Below are 6000 nucleotides of genomic sequence, written 5' to 3' on the forward strand. Positions count from 1 at the left end.
GTAATCCCAGCACTTTGGGAGGCCGAGGCAGGAGGATGACTTGAGGCCAGGATTTCGAGACCAGCCTGGCCAACGTGGTGAAACCCCATCTCTCCTAAAAATACAAAAATTAGCTGGGTGTGGTGGTGGGTGCCTGTAATCCCAGCTACTCGGGAGGCTGAAGCAGGAGAATTGTTTGAACCCAGCAGATGGAGGTTGCAGTGAGCCGAGATCGTGCCACTGCACTCCAGCCTAAGCAACAGAGCAAGACTCCACCTCAAAAAACAAACAAAAAAGCCCCTCCCCAAACCCCGCAGAATCCTGTAAAGACACTGACCGGTGGAAATAGGGAGGAAGATGAGGAGGGAGTGGTTCATATCAGGCATCTTCTCTGTACCTTGCATGAAAGCAGGTGACCTCACATGCATTTCTGCGCTGTCACTGGCTGTGTGATCTTGGGCAAATCACATTTCCCCTGGGGCTCAGTTTCCTCATTTGTGAAAATAATACCAGCTGGGGAATTCTGGAAAGATGGAGGCAATAATGCCTAGCACAGATGTGAATCTCCCCAAATCCCCAAATAAAAATAGAAAAAAATTCATAAACACATTTACAACAAAACTAAGTGACAAGGCATCTTCATGAATTCCAAAAAACGAGCGGGGACAAATCACCAACAGCTACAAGGCCTGCATGCCATTGGCATCTCTGTGCAGTAGAAACAGAAAGGAAGCAGCAAGGTGTCTGACGGGCCTGAGACATGGAGAGTGCTAAAATTGCAACATGTATTCACGTGTTGTTGGGAAAACAGCAGCTGAAACTGGAAAGCGTTTTGCCAGCTCCAGTAGTGGGCGAGTGTAAGGTGTTTGCCACACAACCTTAAGTTTAAAGGAGCTTTTAACCCCTGCGAATTATTGAGTCATTTTAACCAGTAATTATAGCATCTTTCAATTTTATCAGCCCTTGTATCCTTGAAAATGAAAGATTCCAAATGTGGAAGAAAAAAACTACAGATGTAATACAGAATAGATTCCATAAACATCCTATAAAACTCTGTTTACATTGGATATATCAATGTGAACTCGAGACTATTTTTAAAGGAAATGTATATGCATGTATTCATATATATAATACCTAGTTCTAGCTACTAAAAAGACTTAAACCATGATCAATCTTGTAGCAATAAGCATATCTTGCACCCAGATAATAGTTTTGATTAATAAAAATAAAAAGACTTCTTGAAGAAATTACTCATTCCAGATCTGTAGCAGAAAATATACAAAATGAGCCTGGAATATCTTGTCACACCAATTAACAAGGAAGCTATGGAAGGCTACCAGGGTCACACCAAAAGGACTTAGAAGCCAGCCTGCAGATGAAACAATTTTAGCTACAACAAAGATAATACTTGCAGTTGATTGAAACTCATCAAATATGTTTAGCCAGGCGTGGTGGCTCACGCCTGTGATGCCAGCACTTTGGGAGGCCGAGGCGGGCGGATCACCTGAGGTCCGGAGTTAGAGACCAGCCTGACCAACATGGAAAAACTCCATCTCTACTAAAAATACAAAATTAGTCGGGCGTGGTGGTGCATGCCTGTAATCCCAGCTACTCCGGAGGCTGAGGCAGGAGAATGGCTTGAATCCCGGAGGCGGAGGTTGCTGTGAGCCGAGATCACGCCATTGCACTCCAGCCTGGGCAACAAGAGCGAAACTCCGTCTCAAAAAACAAACAAACAAAAACAAAACTCATCAAATATGTTTAAAACCCTGGGTTCATAATGATATCCAGCAAATCGATCACCTTCTGAAGATGGCATGGAAATAAATTGGATTCTTGAAAACTAGGCAAATAAAAAGAAAGAATCTAGTCATTCTCCTGCCTTTCCTAAATGAACTGTAGCACTGGGTAACCAAATAATAGATAAAGGGGAGAAGCTTCCTATAAAATTGCTACGGATAATACATGAAAACAAAATGATGCAATATTGCCATTTTGTTATTTACAGTGAATTAATGTATCTAGCCATTGTACACAATGGCAGCTAACATCAAAAAAGGAGCAAACTCCAGCCTTGTAGGAGCTGCTTGGAAAGGAGTCCAGCATCAGCTATAATCATGCCAAAAAGATGGACCCTGAGTCTGATCCAGCTGCTAATTTGCAGGAAATGCAGAGGTCAGAGGGCCGTGTTGTATTGTACTATGAGGATGCAACTGACAAAAATTCAAACTTTGAGAAACTACATGTAAAACAGCCTGAATTCAACAGATAAACCTCAAGGAAGAGAAAAGGATGGAAGGGAGAACCTGTAGACTATTTTTTAAAAGAGGCTTTTGGATTAATAAAATAGGCTTTTGGCCGGGCACCACAACTCACGCCTGTAGTCCCAGCACTTTGGGAGACCTAAATGGGAGGATCGTTTGAGGCCAGGAGTTCAAGACCAGCCTGGGCAACATGGTAAAACCCTGTCTCTACAAAAAAACACAAAAATCAGCCAGGTGTGGTGGCACATGCCTGTAGTCCTGGCTACTCAGGAGGCTGAGGTGAGAGGATACCTGAGCCTGGGGTGTTTGAGGCTGCAGTGAGCGGAGATTGCACTGGTGCACTCCCTCCTGGGAGACAGAGTGAGACCTTGTCTCCAAAAAACAAACAAACCAACAAAAAACAAAAACAAAAAAAGAAGCTTTTAAGAAGTGGACAGAGCCGGGTGCGGTGGCTCACACCTGTAATTCCAGCACTTTGGGAGGCCGAGGCAGGTGGATCACCTGAGGTCAGGAGTTCAAGAGCAGCCTGGCCAACATGGTGAAACCCCGTCTCCACTAAAATACAAAAATTAGCCAGGTACGATGGTGGGTGCCTGTAATCCCAGCTACTGGGGAGGCTGAGACAGGAGACTCTCTTGAACACGGTAGACAGTGGTTGCAGTGAGCCAAGATCATGCCATTGCCTGGGCGGTTGAGTGAGACTCCAATCTTAACAAAAGATAAATAAATAAAAATAAAAAGTGGACACAACTAAACAATAACATGTAGGAATGCACACTCAGATGATTAAGTCATGAAGAAATGCAAGGAAGTAATTAATAGTCAGATTAGTGATTATTTTGGGGGGAGGGGCTGTGATTGGTATGGAGTACCTGGTGAGGTGGGAAGGAGAACCCTGAGATGGCTGGAAAAATTCTGTTTCTTGACCTGGGTGGTGGTTACAGGGTGTTTGCCTCGATATAAGTCACTAAGCTACAATTTTTTTTTTGAGATAGTGTCTCGCTTTGTTGGCTGGGGTGGAGTACAGTAGTGTGATCTCAGCTCACTGTAGCCTCAGACCTCCCCAGACTCAAGTAATCCTCCTACTTCAGCCTCCTGAGTAACTGGGGCTACAGGTACATGCCACCATGCCTGGCTAATTTGTGTATTTTTCGTAGAGATGGTGTTTCAGATTTTGCCATGTTGCCCAGGTTGGTCTCAAACTCCTGGGCTCAAGCGATCTACTCACCTCGGCTTCTCAAAGTGCTGGGATTACAGGTGTGAGCCACTGCACCTGGCTGTTACAAATTTAATTTGTGTGGTTTTCTGCATCTGTTTTGCTCTATAATATAAAGGTTTTAAAAAATGAAGACAGCAGGACCTACTTCACAGTATGTGTGTGTGCATATGTGTGTATACATGTACATATACATGTATCTAAATGTATGGCTTCTGTTAGCACTAGGTATATAGGTAGATGCTCACTAAATATGACTTCCATGTGAATTTTGTTCAAAACACTGACCCGTGTGATTTCAGCACCATTACCGACATTACTAACTTGTGTGGCTAATTAAAAATAGTTCATGCTTCCCAACTGGGGCAGAGACTGGAAAAATAAAACAAAATAAAAAATCGTTAATGGTTATTAGGCACTGTTTCCAGTGCAACTAATCTAACTGAATCCTTATAACTGTATTATGATTATTCCCATTTTACAGAGAAGAAAACTGAGGCTTAGAGAGATTCCCTGTGGCCACACAGGAGGTGGCAGGGTAGCCTGTTTTGTTTTGTATTGTTTTGTCTTGAGGCAGCGTCTCACTCTGTGGCCCAGGCTGGAGTGCAGTGGCACAATCTTGGCTCATTGCAACCTCTGCCTCCTGGTTTCAGGCGATTCTCCTGCCTCAGCCTCCCAAGTAGCTGGGATTACAGGGGCATGCCACCACGCCCGGCTAATTTTATTTGTATTTTTAGTAGAGATGGGGTTTTGCCATATTGGCCGGGTTGGTCTCGAATTCCTGGCCTCAAGTGATCCACCCTCCTTGGCCTCCCAAAGTGCTAGGATTACAGGCATGAGCCACCGCACCTGGCCAGCAGCCTGGTTTGGAACCCAGGCAGTCTGGCTCTCAGCTCTGCCCTCTCATCCACTGTAGCATGTGTACCATACTGTTTTTTACTTGGTGTCTAGTGCCCCTGTTTGCAATAACTCTCCCTTATGGAGTGCCTGCTAATGTGTGTGCCATTCTTTGACATTCACTACACGAATCTCACATCAACCCTGGAAGGTGAAAGTACTTGTTAGTCTGCATTTGGTGGCTAGGAAAACTAGAACTCAGAGAGCTGAAAAACTTGCTCAAAGTAACAGAGTAAGTAAATGGCAGTAGGTGGTGGGGGAGGAGTTTGAATTGGGGACGGGGAGGGTTCATACTCTGACCCTTGGGATTCTAAAGAACAAAATGTCCTATACTCTTAAACAGATGCTCATCTGATGGGGCTGACCCAGTTTGAGGTCATGGGTTGCCCAACCAGTGGTCCGGAGCCTGGCTTGGCTTGAGAAGTGTCCAGACGCGGGGCTGGGGGAAGTTAGAGGCTTGGCAAACACCAGACATGTTTGACCCCAATCAGAGGGTTGTGCAAAGCTTGTGACCCCTGGGCCTGGGGTTCCCTAAGGGGCGAGAGACTCCTGTTTCTCAGTGTGCCAGCCTTGTGCTCACAAGCTGCAGAATCAGGAGCTAGAACGAAGCTGGCCACCTCTCAGGATGGGGTAAAGAGATGCCCATGGGTTGGCTGTGCAGATTTCCCAGAAGTGGGAAGAAATTGGCTGAGTTTTTGTGGTCACACATTGATTTCCTAACCTGAGTCAGCATGGCTGCTTGGAGGTACAGCATGTCCTTTCTGTTCCCAGGGGCCCTTGATCCCAGCCTGGCTGAAGCATTTCCAAAACAGGGCCTGGAATAGTGAGGGAAATGGAAGGGGTGGAGATCCCACATCCCCTCCGTCAGTACCAGCCACCCACCATTGTATTAATAACGCCCAGCATGGACTGAGTTCTTACCAGGTGTCAGGTCCCATGCTAAGCATGTATGTATTCACTTAACTAACCTTACAGAGATGCAATGGAGTAGAGGCTCTTCCATTTAACAAAGGAGTAAACAGACTCAGAGAAGCCACATCACTTGTAAATGGTCCCACGGAGATGGAATTTGCAGGTCTGTGACTGTGGAATCCTGGAGTGTTAGCTCCACAAATTCACTACTTCATTCAGCCCTCACCGCAAACCCCCAGTAAGGATATGAAAAAACTGAGGCTTGGGGTGGTCGACATGACTTGTAAGATGTTTCTAGAAAGCTCTGCTGTGACAACCAGTAGCTGTTTTTTTTTTTTTTTTTTTTTTTTTTTGAGACGGAGTTTTGCTCTGTCGCCCAGGCTTTTTTTGAGACGGAGTTTTGCTCTGTCGCCCAGGCTGGAGTGCAGTGGCGGGATCTCGGCTCACTGCAAGCTCCACCTCCCGGGTTCACGCCATTCTCCTGCCTCAGCCTCCCGAGTAGCTGGGATCACAGGCACCCGCCACCGCGCCCGGCTAATTTTTTGTATTTGTAGTAGAGACGGGGTTTCACCGTGTTAGCCAGGATGGTCTCGATCTCCTGACCTGGTGATCCACCTGCCTCGGCCTCTCAAAGTGCTGGGATTACAGGAGTGAGCCACCGCGCCCGGCCCCAGTAGCTGTTTTTTAAGAGCCCAGTCCAACTCTCTGGGATGGGACCTAGTTCATGGCAAT

This window comes from Nomascus leucogenys, chromosome 13 (assembly GCF_006542625.1).
Source record: "Nomascus leucogenys isolate Asia chromosome 13, Asia_NLE_v1, whole genome shotgun sequence".
In the NCBI taxonomy this organism is placed as follows: Eukaryota; Metazoa; Chordata; class Mammalia; order Primates; family Hylobatidae; genus Nomascus; species Nomascus leucogenys.